The sequence below is a fragment of the Pipra filicauda genome, unplaced genomic scaffold (genome assembly GCF_003945595.2).
Source record: "Pipra filicauda isolate LSUMZ 115617 unplaced genomic scaffold, ASM394559v2 scaffold22_size4397567_pilon, whole genome shotgun sequence".
NCBI lineage: Eukaryota > Metazoa > Chordata > Aves > Passeriformes > Pipridae > Pipra > Pipra filicauda.
Genome location: NW_024104343.1, coordinates 978,897 through 993,881, shown reverse-complemented (window position 1 = coordinate 993,881; position 14,985 = coordinate 978,897). Strand labels below are relative to the sequence as shown.

Here is a 14,985-nt window from a genome sequence, read left to right as displayed (position 1 = left end):
AGTTATGATTAGTTTTGCATATGTTAAAATGCTATAACAGTATTTAATGTTGTGGTGAATGCAGGAATTACTAGTGCCATCTATCGTTGGAAGATGTAGACTTGTAAATGTTAATTTGCATATTCTATGGTAAAGGAGCATTAAAAATTTAATGTTTTATGAAGTTTTATTGCAAAATGAAATAGTTTATGTAACTGCATGTTTGGAATGTTTGTACTTTGCATTCTTTGAAATTTGTCAGTCTTCACAAAGAGTATCTCTGGGTTTTATTTTCATTACAATCTTTTATCTGAAATAAAACTCTATTTTACTTTTGGACCTCTAATAAAAGTTTGTAATGATTCACTGTACAATAGGAGAGAAACCAAATTTTTGTTTGCTGGGCACAGTTAATTTTGAGTGGAAGGTTCTTCAAAAGTGCATAGCAAAAGGTGAGAGCTGTTTCCTACCTCCAGGGGAAGCACAAAAGTATTGCTACAGCATATCCAGAGCTCTGTGGTCTCTAGATGCCAAACCAGGTGACATTTGTCTTGGTGACATTTGAATGATGATGTCTCAGTGTTATTTTACTCTTTGTTCACTGTGGCTGCTGCGTTGCCAGAATCCATAGGAAAAATCTTTGTCAAAAGATGGGCCAGTTGTACTCCAGGAGTGTTAATGTCTCAGCAACACCTCTAAACTACTGTGGTGATGTCTTTAAGCAGCCTTAAAACACTCATTCACAACACCTTGTCACCTGGCATTTTGGGGGTGCTTTTGGTTTTTGGCTGCTGTTATTGTAAAATTGTAAAAAGAAGGCAGTAACTGTCTACATCAACAGGTACATTTGAAAGATGTTGACATCATCAGAAGGAATGAGTCTAGCTAAAGCCTTTTTAAATGAGGCTAAAACTCAGCTACATCCCCCACAGCAATCCATCTCACCTTGGTCTAATCCCTTAGGCATTGATTTTGGTGGTCGGTTTCTGCCTGTCAATTCATACTCCATTGCAATCCCCATGTAGGCAGGCATTCCTTTGTCTCAACCAAAATCCCTTAAATATACCCTGATTTTCAGACATGGTCAAGCCATGGCTTACACACCATTGTATTGCTCAGCATACAAGGATCATGCAGAAAAGCAGAGAAGCAAAGCCTAAATAAAGGTCTGTTATTAAGGTAATCACCAAAGAGAGAAGAGATCTCCAATTTCCAGGCAAGGATTCTCAGACAGGTACACATTACATCAAAACATCTTTGTTTAAAAATACCAGCAATCTTCAGAGCAAGGACCAAAGATTACTTCCTATGTTCTAGCAGAGTGCCCAGAATACTTTTTTATCGTTATGATCTGGGGCAGTTTGTGTTTTTGGTTTTTTTTTTAACACGTTCCCTTGGTAAGAAAGGAAATGTAAACTTTGAAAAGTTGTTCTGTTCCTTTACCATTGACAGGATTATTTTAACAGTTAAAAAATAATAATGTAAGAAGAAATATATATATCACAGAATGATCAAGATAATGCTAAATGAAAAATATCTCATTTCTGTACGGCAAAATGGCTATCTTATGACAAATCAGCATTGCTGTCTCACTTGGGGTAAATCACTTTTTAAGAAAAATATAACATTTAAATATAGAATTATTTACTTTTAAATTACGAACTGTATATTTTGGCTTTAAATGAATGTACAATAATCCCTTGCTGCCTCATAAATATATTTTTGTTTTTTCTTCAGTTTGTAACACACAAAATCTAATACTTTGGAAATAACACTCTTCTTTTTTCTTATAGGTCTATAGTAAGAAGAATAGCAAGATACAATTCCATAGATTTATAGCTTGAGTAGTTAAGCAGTTTGAGACCTTTCAGATTGTTTTATTTTCCCCTGAAATTGATTTTGCAATCAGGAATGTATTTGTTGTAATCTTGTTTATTTTTGAAAGATGTACATGAAATCCTATTTTCCTGAATATGGCGGAAAATAAGAAACAGGAGACACATCTTTCACCTGATAACATTTTACTTTGAGTTCTCTGGTTTGGATTGCTCTCTGAACTTAATTTTCTTGCTGTTTCCTATGTTTTCCTTCTGTTGTACAGACATGTATACATAGTAATATCAACTCTGGTCATCTATTACCACTTGATTTGAACTTAGAACACAAGTCCTATGAGGAGCAGTTGAGGACTTTGGGTTTGTCTAGTTTGGAGAAAAGGAGGCTGAGGGGTGACCTCATTGCTTTCTTCAGCTTCCTGAGGATGGGGAGAGGGAGACGCTGATCTCTTCTCCCTGGGACCCAGTGATAGGACAGAATGAAATGGTTCAAAGGTGCATCACAGGAGGTTCAAACTGGACTTTAAGAAGCATTTTGTTATGAGAAGGTGGTCAAACACTGGAACAGGCTTCCTAGAGAGATGGCCAATGCCCCAAGCCTGTCAGTGCCCAAGAGGTATTTGGATAATCCTCTTAACAACCTGATTTTACTTTTCATCAGTTCTGAACTGGTCAGTCAGCTGGACTAGATGATTGGTCTAGGTCCCTTCCAACTGAAATATTCTATTCCAAGAATTGCTTTCTGCCATTAGTAAAACAATCAGAAATTAAACTATTTCCTTGGTCAGATTAAGTGAAATAGCTGGCCTTGCTAATCACTTCAGCTTTCTAAAATCGGTGGTCCTGTATCAGCTAAAGAGCTCACAATTATAAGCCATTCAGCTTCCTGCATAAGAGCTGAATTGTGACAAAACATTTAATTTAAGCTTTTCAGTTGAAATGTTTGCATCCCTCGCAAAGATTCAGACTTGAGTGTGTACAATGCAGATTAATAATATCATAGTTATGTCATGCCAAGTTTCAGAAAGAAAAGACTCTCACAGGCAAAAATGAATTATTAAACCTGAAATAAATAGATGGGAGTCCACTAACACAAAAATAAGAACCTTTTTGAAGAAGCTCAGCTACAAACTATAACTTTATTTTTAGCATTATGTTGAACCTTTTGGCTTTAGTTTATAACAATTGATGAACCACTGTCATAAATATAGAAAAACTGTTTTTTTTTTCCCAAAAAATCTTATAAAAAGCCACAGGCAATTTCAAAAGTATAAACCCCAACTGTTTTAATAAAAATATCTTGCCAGATTTTCAGTTGCCAGATTTGTTTAATGCCATTCTGGATAAAAGTTTGATGAAGTTCATCATTCATTCAAGATGAATGAAGTTTATCTTCATTCAAGAAAAAATTCAAAATCTATCAAGCACATTATAGATCTTATAGCTGAAATAATTAGGTGTCACTAGGAAAAACACAGGTCAGTTAAGAATCTGAGTTTTATGGATCAGATGTGTTCATAACCTTTACAGGCGCAATCCACTTGCCTGAACATTCTATGTGCATCAGATCTATTAGAATCACTTGCAGCTACCGTAAATATTTTTGGAAGGTTTAAAGGTACTTAATATAGATGTTGTCGGAATGTCAATACCATTTGTGGTATTTCTTGAGTTATCATGATGCAGCTTATATTAGTTCCAAAGTTCAACCACACTACATCTTACATATTGATTCCCAAATCTAAGAGCACTGTTTAAATTTGTCACTATCTGATGTCTGGAATTGTCAGAATGCCAGGTGAAGGCTGAACTTTCTTTACCTGCTAGGAGAGATTGTCTTTGTTGCTTGACCATTCATTTCTTTCCATAAGTGATAGTGCCTCATAAAATCCATGCAATGGCCCTTGCAGAATTATCAGTATTATCCTCCCCTTCCTGTTTTTCAGAGTATGCAGCAATAATGTTACCTTCCTGAGCATGTGGCAATGTATATCTGGTATAGTTATATTCTACAAAAGAGAAGACGATTTTAAATTTGTAAGCTATCTGCCGGGTTGTAGAATTTAATTTGCAAGACCAAACTTCCGCAATATTGTGTTTATGTTGCAGTGCCATTTACTGTTTAATAGAAACATTCAGAATGCTGTAGTTCCATCTGTTATAAATAGTGAAGTCTGATAAACACTCTGCAAACACAAGATGCAGCTTTCTGGCAAATTATGTTTAGTACAGCCCCCAAACATAAAACAAGATTTATATTTTTTGCATCACTTTTTTTTTTATTATTTACTCTACAGTAATTACTCTAGAACTTTGAGTAGGTATATAAATAACTCTCAAAGTTTTACATTAAAATATTGTGTGAGAAGTCAGGGACGAGTATACACACGTACATATTTCACACCTTCAGCAGTACTGCAAGTTACAAATCTTGTTATGGCTGCAGAATCTTTGATATAACTACTTGCAAATATATTTGTAATTAGATAAATAGAGTTGAAAGGCAAGCCCACACACTATTATACATTGTATGGACAAAAATCTCAATTTTCCCTTAAGAAAATAGAGATGAACCAGATGAATATGAATGGACTTTCAAAGAGCTCTGAGATGAATAGCCAAAGATGAAGTTACTGCTGTTCCCTGCTCACAGGAGAAAGGAAGAAATTATGTAGCAACAGAGCGAGTGAGTCATTGAACAAGACTGTTATAAAGTGTGGGTGAACTGTCGTAGCAAAAGAAGGTTCCTGCTAATGCTGTTTGGGTGTCATCACTGTGTCACCTGCCAAGACTGAAAATCAAATCATTCTATACAGTTAAAGAAAAACAAACTTGCAATCTGAAACACCTGACAGAGTCTACAGAAACATTTGAAAAGATAGAGTTTAAGTAAGTTTATGTCTTCTTTTGCTCAAGCTAGATGCCACCAGGTGACTCAAGCATCCACTCAAAAAGTGGAAGAAAGATATTTTTGTTTGTTTTGTGTTTGAAGCCAATTTATTTCAAAGAAATCAACTTGACAAACCTCACCGCAGTCACTGCAGACAGTCATTAAAGCTAGTGGATATTTCCTCCACTGCAAAAGATGTTTGTTTATTTTTCCAGTTGAGTTGCCTAACCTTGACTTAGCTGTACCCTCTCTATGACATATTCACACCACTTAAAATTTCCTGGCTGTGTAAGCAGATGATGCTGTAGACTGGATTTTTTGAAAACTACGCTAAAACACTTGCTTTTGGAAAGAGAAGGAATAAAAAGTTCTGAGATTAGTTGTTGATATGGTTTGAAGCTGGCTCCCTGCCAAGTCTCCAAACCTTACCACAAGAAGTCCCCCCGCCCTCAAACCTCAGGGAGAAGAGGGAGAAAAACAACCAAGAAAAACCAAAATGAGAGACAGCTAAAGCAATATATATAAATATAATATAAATATATTTACACTTATGTTACAGTTATATACAATTGAAATATATATACAATTTCACAAGGGAAAAGGAAGGGGGAAGGGAAAAGGAACAAAACCAAAATAAAATATATATATATATATATCCCGATTAGTAGCCCAATATCTAGCAACTAAAAGAGTTAGCAAAGAATATCTTACTACTCTCCTTGGGACAACCGAAAGTCACTCTGGAACGATCACCGGCAACCTCCGCCTCCGAAGGTCGACAAGGCCTAACCAGGCCTCGCTCCCCAACACGACAGACTCAACAGCAGGGAACCTGCACTTCCAAGCTGCCGGAAGGAAAGAGAGCGAAGGCCTCTCCTCTTTTCTTCTTATAGCCTGGCTTACGTAAAAATCGTAGGGAATACTGGGTAAATCTGGACCCTTCCTTGGTTACAAACTGGTCACCAAGGAAGGCCTAGACCAAACTACCACAGTTGTACATCTCCTCAATTATACTTGATCTTGGAGTAATTAGAAGGACACATATTCTTTAAGCCAAAAGCTATATTTCAGAAAACAACTGCTTCCCAGTCTCTCACCCCTGTGCAAGCCACTTCTTCATATAAACAGCCTTAGCTGAGCAGCCAACAGTGCACATTCATTCATGGTTTCATCTTCTGTTTTCCCCAATGTTGTAAGTATTGACTTCTCATGTCAATACAGGGACATGACTTTGATGTGAGCCTCAAACTGTAGAGGGAAACAGAAAGGAAGATGTATATATTTACAACACACTGGCCAATGTAGCTCTATTTTAATCCACTAATATGTTTATTTCTCACTTTTTGCTGCAATAGAGTATGTTTGGTTTCTGCAATAAAAGTGCCACATTTTAGGTATATCAAGTCAGAACATATAAGTAGAAAGTGACCTTAATCTGGTATACAGAAAAGCGTCAAGTAAAAAGATTCTGTCAGAAAGAGAGAAACTTACAGAAAAGGCAGGTCCCTTATCCCTCTGGCCATTATTTCTTTAAATTCTGGAATTTTTAAATGTGCACTGTTCTCATTCTTTGTGACCTTTTTCAAAAGGACAGGCATTTTCTTATCTTTTTCTTCCTGGAGTCAAGTTAATTTAATTTACTGATCATATCAAAGGCCTAATTCCTATGTACGTGTCTTTCACTGGATTAGTTTAGCTGGGTGTAAGAGACTGTTAAGTAAAGATAATATAATGATTCGTGTGAACACATCAGGTACAAACAAAGTTGTTAACAGTATTATATACCTTGCATTGCTTATCCTGTCTGATAAGCAAGCTCAATAACATTTAGCTTTAGCACAGAATGTAGCTTCATCAAGAACGTGACTCTTTGGACCAATTTTTAGATGTAATGAAAGTAAAAAAGAAGGCTCCTGATTCAGAAATTGGTTTTGCCCAGGGTTCCATTACCTCTCAATCATCTGCCCTCCACGTGCCTTGGGGAGAAGTCAGTGTTTTATGCAGGAGCTACTGGAAATTATGATGTGGTCTAGTATGAGGAACTAAAACTTGTCTATTGTGTAGAACTGGAATTTATGCTAGTTTATCATAACAGGTTGTGGTGTTAAGTGAAGTAGTTTAGTTTATGCAGGAGAGACAGGGATGTTCAAGAGAAGCATGATGGATGGAAGAGGTGGACATTCAGCTCTTGTCTGCTGAGTAGCCTTTTGTTTGCATGAATCAGCACCCTCATAAAAATCCCTGTTCCTGTTAAGTATCAGGTAAGATCTGTGGAGAAAGATCTGTACTTTGAGCCTAAATTACAACATCCATATACCACTGAATTAGGCCAGCAGAACTAATTAATTAGTCATAGAGTCAAAGTCATTTAGACTGGAAGAAACCTTTCTCTGTAAGGGATCTGGTCTGATCCACCATTCAGAGTAGGTCTGTCAGGTTACTCAGGTTGCCCAGTCAAGCTTTGAGTATTTCTAAGGGTGGAGGTTCCTCAGGGTAGAGATACCTGTGGCTACTTACCCTCAGTAGGAGTAATTTTATTTTCTCTAATTATTTTACCAGAATTTCCTTTGTAGCGGTTTGTGGTCACTCCATCTCCTGCTTTCACTCTGCATCTTCAAGGAGAGTCCAGCTTCATCTTCCCAAGACCCCCAATAGGCATTTGCAGACAGCAACTCCCCCAGCCTTCTCCAGGCTAAACAAACTCAGTTCTTGTAAGCTTCTCCTCATAAGTCATGTACTTCAGGTTTTAATCACTCAGAGTAAATAAACATTTTATCTAAACTTGTACATCAAACATTCTAAAGTGTTCTGCTCTTGAAATTCAAGTTCTAGACATATAGCAAACTTATCTTTGTATTCAGGGGACAGAGGAGCCAAAACAAATTACAAGATCTATCCTAGATGCATGTAAATTGGCAGGATAACCTAATATCTAAAGTGTCTGAATTAATTGCTGTGATCCTTAGATAAATTAACAAAGATGTATTTGTAGGCTTATATATGGCATTATTGCAGAGATGAACAAGGAGCAACATTATTTTCTTCTGTCTGGTCTTTAAAAATACTTGCAGCTTTCTTTGGAATCTTTTTTTAATTTGGTAAGGTTTGGAAACCACACCTAAAAGTCAGAAGCAATTAATGACTTTCATTTATTAAATTTCGCCAACAGGAAAGCCAGTGGTTACTTGACCATAGTCTGTCAGTTTGTACACTGGGATGAGACTTAGATCAGAGAACTGTGAAACCAATATAAGTCAACATATAAAGTTCTGTAGTTAGAAGACAAACATATCAATTCAAGCTAAAATAATATGCATCATTTTAGCATGATGGCAATTTACAGTCAAAACAACTTCCCTTCTTGTAGTAATAATTAAGGAATTTATCACTATGTGAAGCCATTAAATTATGATTGTGTGTCTTTCTAAGATATATTCTCCAGCCCAGTCAGAAATTATAGGTCAGGTATTACTGGGTAAAGTATTGTGAAAGCTCAGAGTAAATTGTCAGAGTAGTTACTTCAGTTTTTAAATCTGTGAATGTATAAAGCAGAACCAGAGTGATGTGCTACCAAGTTAGTCCCCAGTGGCTGCCTGGACTGGAAGAAACACCTCACTTCTACGTCAGATGCTGCCACCCTCTCAATTTTTCAAATTTCTAATCACCTGCATTAATTATTACAACATCTGTGCCAAAAGATGGCAGGAGGAAAATATGGTTTGTTTTGGTTTTGTTTTGTTTTTTTTTTTCTTATATATATATATAAATTAGACTGTCTTCTTTTGATATTTCAGCTTGGGTTGTATCTCATATTGCAATTAACTCATTTTTTTAAAGGCAATTTCTGACCACTAAGCATAATGAAAATGAAATTCAAATAATCTAGGTGGATTAGAGTCTCTAATAACTTTTGGGTCCTTTGAACTTACAATATATTTCTTGAATCTACTGTGTTTGAAAGTCTACCTAACAAATAAAATCCAAGAAAACATTATGCATATAACTTCAGAAGAGAACAGTGTTCCAAATCTAGGAAATAATTTGGCTCTCGCCTTTTGGCTACCCGTGGAAGTAGAGAAACATTTAGATCACCCATGGAAAGCTCTTAGGACAATTATGAACTAAAATCTCTGCACTTCATCTTTCTGTGAGGTTCCTAGTCAGAAAAGCATTAGGTTTCAATTTTCCATGATTTCCTCTAAAAAGCCCTCTCTTCCTCACTGGGACTCCTCCTGCTTTGCAGGACTGGGCTCTTTGCCCTGGAGCTATTCCGCCGCTTCTGGAGTAGCTTCTGGAGTAGCATACCATGTGCATCCCTTAGCTTCCTTACACAACAAGTTGCAGTAAATCTTCAATTTAATATCCTAAAACCTTTTTTTTATGAGGCATAGATATAAGCTTTCCTTCAGTAAGTGATCCTTCCTCAGCTTTCCAAAAGCACAACCTAACTTGAAAGCCTAAAATAAATTGCATATATGTTCTATAGAAATCCTCTAAACAAATAAAATGAAGAGACATTTTATAGCAGTAATAATTTCTTACTTGCAAGTGTTTCAGAAGACTCCCACAGCAGCAGGTGTTAAGGAAGCATCCATCTGTTCTTGTTGCTCTGCACAGAAGTATATTGAATAGATAAGAGCTTCTAAATGTTCAGGGTTGTCATTAAAATGGGTTAGCTGTGATCGTCACTTAAGGCATTCCTGATATTGAAATTAAAATGAAGACCATCTCTGGTTCTGTTGCAATTTGAGAATGCGATCAATGGTTCCCTGAAGAAACATCCTGTCAACTGGGTACTTTTTAAATTATCTTCTGAAAAGCACTTCAGTATTCCTGCGACTGAACTGGAAATGCTGTATCAGCAACATTACTGTTCTCTGAAAATATGGATCAAACCCCAGCTGTTGCAGATATGTTAATTGATGAATTAAGTTAAGAGATCTGAAGCCTTTATACCTCACTTGAAACTTATGTTTCTATTTAAATATTGAAGACTTTTCAGCTTTCTCCTCCAATGCGAAAAATTACTTGAGTCACTTCTAAGGCAGGCTTCAGAGTCTATAAACTTGAATGCTACAGTATAAAGACCAGAGGACTGGAGCTTCATCAATGCAGCAGTGAAATCAGCATGAGAAAGGGGAGATAGCACACAAGCTGTGAAAAACAACACATCAGTTTTTTCAGAGGTGAGACAGAAAATATATAGGGCAATAGTATGAATGAAAGTACAAAACAGCTATAAACTTCTACACACTCTGAGGTGTTCTTATACCTTAGGTATTTATATTTAAGCTACTATGTGGTCTTATATTCAGATCAGAAAATGGATTTTGGCAAGGAGTGTGAAAGTGTTAAAAATGAAAACTGCCTCTTTGCTCTTTTAGCATTGTACCCCACTCAACAGGAAGAAGCAAAGGAAGGTTTTTGCATGTAGCATATATAACACTTATAATATCTTTATAATTAAAGCTAAAATAATACCAACTGGGCTATTAAGGCTTTGTATTAGTTTGTGATTTGCAAAGTCTGGTAGCTTCCATCTAAGAAAATGCTAGCAGTACCTTGTTTGCCAAAGTCCGATCTGTTCATTATGTTTTCACATTCTATATTCCTATGATACTTTCTCCTCTCATGAAGGCACTTCGCTTTCAGTCCTATGGAACACTTTGCTATTTGTATGTGAATAACTTGGTCTGGATACCTGGGAGCCAAATATTCTCATACCATGATGGAGCAGTTCTGATATTGCCAACCACAACTGTTTACAGCTGAATCTATCAGCAAAACTTCAGGATCTCAGTTTTGAAACCATCAGTCAAAAAATAATAATACAGAGCTTTGCATTTCCAAAAGAATCCTCTCAAATAAGCAAAAGCAGGCCAGCCTCCAGCTGGTATGAGATCTTTCCAGATCTAAAGTCCAACTTTAAATGCAGTTATAAACATAAACCTCAGATTGGAATTTTGCGGTTTATGGAATACTTGATTTTTTTTCCTTGGTTGTTGACTTTACTGAGAGTCTTAGATCTACAAAAATGTGAGTAAACTGGTTTTGGGGTTTTTTTTTCCAAAAATAATTTTTTAGCAATTTTTTTGTCGATAAGCGGTAAAATTTTGAGAACAACATTGTTACTCAGGAAAAAAACCACCAACAAACAAAAAAATAACCCACCCTACCATGATCTGGACAACAGAGCATGCAATATACTAATTTGTTTGATAGAAAGTTATAGATTGTGTGCTAGGATTGTTTTGGCACTGGGCATTTTGCTAAGCCACCTGCCAGGTTAAGCCACTCTAATCATGTAACCATGGTAATACTGCTGGCGTCAGCATGAAAGACTGATTTGTGCAGCCAGTAAGGACTGGGCACCTTAATGCATTAACTGGAGCTGTTAGGAAATGTTTGGAAATAAATATGTAAAATAGGTATAAAAGGTTCTTTTAGATTGTTTAGTGTTTTGCTTCAGGCAATATTTGTTAACAGCAGGCCACCCTATTTATCAGGCTAAGTGAACGTGGTCGTGAGCACTGAAACAGATAAAAAACTGCCAGTAAATAACTGTTAGTTGATTCTGCTCTGCTGCTTTGCTTCTTGTGCTTTGATGGGAAAGAACTGTTTCATTCTTAGCAGTAAGTGTTAGCCTATGCTTGTGTTCTGTTAAAATAAACCTGCAACTTACAGCAGTAATTGCAGAAAATCTGAAAATAAGACAAACCCAACAAAATTTGAAAGTTTTAATTAGGCTCTATAGAAATGGTCAGTGAGTTGGTCCAAGTGTTGATATCATATATTATACCTCTTCTTCCTATCCCTCTGTTGTTTTTCAAATGTTTTTCCCAGACACACATTTCCTGTCCCTCTCACATTTGCCTTTCATATGCCCCTCAGTTATGTGTTTTCCTCACACCTTTAATTTGCAGCTACACTGCTCCTCAAGTAATGGGTTTGTTTTTTTCCAGAGAGGCAATGATCTGATGATATACTGTCGCCAGCATCAGTACTGACTTAATTAAGTTCTACCTCTGTGTCAACACAAGCAGTGTGGACTGTAATGTGAATCAGACCAGAAAAGAGATCCACTTTAAAGTAAAAACCTCGGCACTTCTTTTCTCCAACTTCCCTTTTTTCAGCCAGGTGCCCAATTCACACAGTAGCCCCACAAGCATGAGCATATGTAAACATAATTAAGGAAATGCTTCGGTGAATTTTATAGAGGGTGGAACAGAGTACTGTTTATTTCTGAATTTGTGGCCAGATGAGGGAAAAAGATAAACTTATAAAATCTGTATTTACCCTCCAAACCAAAAAGCTATTTGCATGAGAAGAAAAAAGGGAGTCCTTAATGACCTCTCTGTACGTTTTTATGTTGTGTCTACTTTGGTTTGCTTACTAGCAAACATTACTTGACATATTATTTTCATGATAAGAGATTATTTTCATTCGTCACATCTTATTCCAGTTGACACAGATAGCCCAAATTGCTGCACTATGCCGTGGCCAAGTTATTGCCAACTTTTCTTTATTCTCTCAATTTTCTTTGGTCTTCCTCCAGAACTTTTTCTTTAGCTCTCTCATTCCTCTCTTTTTTCTGTTTTTGGTCATTTTTCACGGTGAGTGCCAATTCTCAGCGGTTCACTAATTTGCCAAACAGCACTGTGCCTTCTAGAGTGTGTTTGTGTCCCCCGGACTGTCAACTGTTGGATTCTGCATAGAATAGTTGCTGCCTTAGCACATATATTTGCTTCTGTGCTGAATCAGGATTTTTGCAGGCTGTGGAAAAAATGAACTTATGATTTCATACTGAAATAAAGGAATTAAAACTTTTAAACAACTGTTGCAACAGGAGCCCACTTGAAAATGTGGGGTTATGCACCTTTTTCAGTCTCTGAAGCTCTTCCTTTTGCTTTTATGCCCTGTTGCTGTGTGGACTCCATTTGAACTGTCTTAGGCAGTCAGGATAAATATCCAAGCAAAGGAAGTTCCAAGTGTATACTTGCAAATAATGAGAAGTTGCTCAGGGTTCTAGCATTTCTGTTTCTTTTCATTCTTTACATTTGAGAACAGCAGAATTGAACCTAGGAGCTAGCTGAAATATAGTTGGAAAAAGAATATGTTGCTTTCAATAACTTGAAATATCTAAGGCTGCTTTAAGTAATTCCCTTCATAATTCTGCAGTTACTCAGAAAATAGGGCCCAATTCTCTCTTGAAAAATTAAAAACCTGCTATGAAGATCAGATGATTCTTTCACATTCTTTTGGTTTCTTGTGTTTTGCTAACAGGCAGGAAAGAAGGAGCACAGAGAACAGAATAATAACTAAAATCAACAGAGACAGAAGAGATACATAAATAAAAGCAGACTCAGAAGAGAAAGGAATCATTCATAAGTGAAGGTCAGCAAACAGCATGCCCAGTTATTGCACTTCATTGTTAGAAGTGTTGATTTTGATGCTTCCTGAAAGTTAAGAAATGTAATTATTTTTCCAAACTGCACTGCTTTTGGTCTGCAGACTACAGGGAAATAGCAGTGGTAGGCAAAAGCTGCCACATCTGAATTTTTCACTGCCAGGAAATAGCACAGAAGCATTCTTGCCTGTTTAGTGTGTACTAAATCATGGATAGAAAGTCAACTGCTTATTTGGAGTCTGGCATAGATTTCCAATAACTCGCTTTTCCTCAAGCACAAACATACAACAACACTTGAGGAAAACCACAGAGTGAATCTTTTATAATCCAAAAGTAATCTTGTTAGATTTCCATGAGGAAACTGTAATTATTTATTCAGTCATTTTCTCTCACCTTGCAATTAAGTCAAGTGCTGACACAGATTGCCAGATCATTTATGCCCCAAAGTGTTCAATAGAGATGATGTCTTCTGGTATTGAGGATTAAAAAAATGAAAACTTTACGGCTTTTAATAGTAATAGTAGCAAACCCAATATAAAGAGTTACTACCCAGCCACGTACATTGCTGTGTAATAGGTAGTCACTGTTTTGCTTCACAGCTGTGCTCCCCAAGCTAATCTATGTTTATAGTTAAGGTCATATTCTGTTTGTGTACTATGCAGGATGATGGTATTTATGCCTGTATGGCTCTGACAAGTCAATCTACAGGTTTCCATCACCTTATTGTTTTGGCTGTTGCTGTCCTACTCTAGAGAATTTGGCCTAGTTTTAACAGGGATGTCCATGTGGCTGGATAGGCAACCATAACGTGTTCCATCCATGTAAAATCCCTGCAGGTATTTTACATCACGCTGAAAGTTGACACTGTATGAGGTGTCTTCTTGTGTGACACTTACTCCACAAGGTCTTTAGCACATACGTGAAGGCCCTAAAAGTGCTTTCCCTCATTCATCTGCCCATATATATAGCAAAATTTCAACATGCAGTCCTTCATGAGCAGTTCTGCCCAGCAGTGTTCATTAGTATCGACCTTTATTTCACCAAGACAAGCTATGACAAATTCAACTTGAAAGTCAGGGGAAGCATGAGAGAAGAAGTCTGCAGAGAGGACCAGGCATTCCCTACCTGGTCTTCTATTTGAGGGCAGTGTTGCTATCTTGTGACAGCAAGTCACTGAGTGACTGTATGACTGGCAGCTGGCCTTCAGTAGAGTCTCCACTGTTTCTGAGTTTTGTTTAGTTGTATCATGTGTATCGGTTTCAGACACCAAGTAACTGCCAAAGGGACACTTTCTTCGTGTAACATACCACATTCATAGCTCTGGGATAGGAGCTCTCAGAAAGCAGCAAGCATGGGTGGTCCCACAAGGGAAGGAAACCAGGAGCTGAGGGCAACAGCAAGGCAGGTAGGGCAATGATCTCACTAGGTGGGCACAATGCCACAGTATCTGAGCAGGTACCATGCTAGTGAGCAGTGTCAGCCAGCATTCAAGACTACAAGACATGTCTGCAGTGATGAAGCAGGTGCAAGGTCAAGCCAACGATTCAAATCAGTGGTTCAGGATCAGCAAGGCACATGGACAGGCATGGGCATACCTAAGGCAAAGTCGCAAGGATAGAGGCCTGAGTTCAATGCAGCTCCCAAGCAAAGAGCAGGAGGCCCCCGAGAGGCTTCCCATAGCTCCCTCTCACACAGCTCTGTCCCCAGCAGCCTGATCCAAGGCTACAGCTGCATAATATCAGAGCTGCAATGGAGCATAGGCAGCCAAACCCCAAGGCAGGGGGAAGAGGCTGCAGAGCCTCTTGCACTCAAGAGCCTTGACAGCAGCATGCTTATTTCCAGATTTCCATCCAGTCCAGAAGGTATCAGTCTCT

At 37.5% G+C, this 14,985-nt stretch overlaps 1 long non-coding RNA gene across 4 annotated transcripts in view; it reads right to left on the bottom strand.

Moving 5' to 3' along the window:
* Positions 1-14,985, bottom strand: part of LOC113987766 — a 61,530-nt gene that overhangs the window by 42,960 nt on the left and 3,585 nt on the right. For 3 of the 4 annotated variants that reach the window (XR_005563617.1, XR_005563619.1, XR_005563616.1), the window contains 2 exons: positions 9,247-9,313; positions 5,752-5,952 (listed from right to left, as the gene is read on the bottom strand). This is a non-coding gene — a long non-coding RNA (uncharacterized LOC113987766). Of the gene's footprint in view, positions 1-5,751; positions 5,953-9,246; positions 9,314-14,985 lie in introns of those variants that run through there. The other variant, XR_005563618.1, reaches the window with a different exon arrangement.